Source organism: Hypanus sabinus, unplaced genomic scaffold (genome assembly GCF_030144855.1).
Source record: "Hypanus sabinus isolate sHypSab1 unplaced genomic scaffold, sHypSab1.hap1 scaffold_316, whole genome shotgun sequence".
Taxonomy (NCBI): Eukaryota; Metazoa; Chordata; class Chondrichthyes; order Myliobatiformes; family Dasyatidae; genus Hypanus; species Hypanus sabinus.
This window is the reverse complement of record NW_026781227.1, coordinates 364,429-365,518: the sequence shown is the minus strand read 5'-3', so window position 1 is coordinate 365,518 and position 1,090 is coordinate 364,429.

Sequence of the window (1,090 nt, the reverse complement as noted above, 5' to 3'; positions counted from 1 at the left end):
ACCTGGGTTAGAACTACAGTGTCTCACAGCACCGAACAATCTAGAAAGTCTTTGATCCTATTCGATCCCTCTGTCTTTGCACACACTGAAGCATGGAGACTGAGTAAAATGGATGGTTATAGCAGGGGAAGAGAGAAGTGCAGATGTGAGATGATGAAGGGATTATCACACTACAGGTAAGGCGGCAGAGACAGTAGTTCCGTGTTGGAGGTGAGTGTGACAGTGGTCCCAGTACAGTAAACAAATCTGTAGCTTCAGAGGTGGTAATAGGGATCATTCGCCCCGATACTATACAACAAACGGTCATTTAATCCGAATCCTATCCTTGATCAGAAATTGGTGGTGAGAAGCCCTGGAAATCGTTGGATGCCTGGAGTTGAGGAGATGTCATATTTTAATTGTGTTGAATAGTAACTCGTGGACGATATATTACTTTGTGCGTCTCTTTGACCTGGAATTGAACGGCTATATTAAATGTTGTCTGCTTGCCATTACAGATGTTTTTTACCTGTTGAACAAATGAGACCATGCTATTTTCTGTAATATTTTGAAAATATGAATGCATTGCAGATTTGAAATAAAGCATGCGGTTTGGACATAAGTGATGTCAATTGAAAGAGAGAGGGAAAGAATACGGTCATAAATGGCTTTATGTGAGTCGTATGTTTCTTTCGGTTGTGTTGGGGGGGATAATTGAATTAATCTTCTTTTTCACCATACACGTGACAAAAAAAATGTCTCCTTGCCAGAAGTGATTTCCAGGAACTGATGTGAAATTCGGAGGCTGCGTATATTTCCGAAATTCTATGAAGTGCTGATGAATGCTCGCCTCAGGTCTCCACATCTCACTCTCCCATCTCCTCTACAGAACACGTGCTCAGGCCTTCTGCTTTGGAAGTTGTTTATTCTATATTCTCCAATTTCCTACCATGGAGCTGAAGGAAGACAACTGTGAGACCGGATGTTTGCTTTGCTCGCTGTTTTTATTTTGTGTCGTTTTGTATATTTCATTTGTTATTAAGTTCAGAGCGAGACACGGATTTCACACCGGCCATGTGGATTCAGGGTTAAATGGATCGAGGTTTGTGCG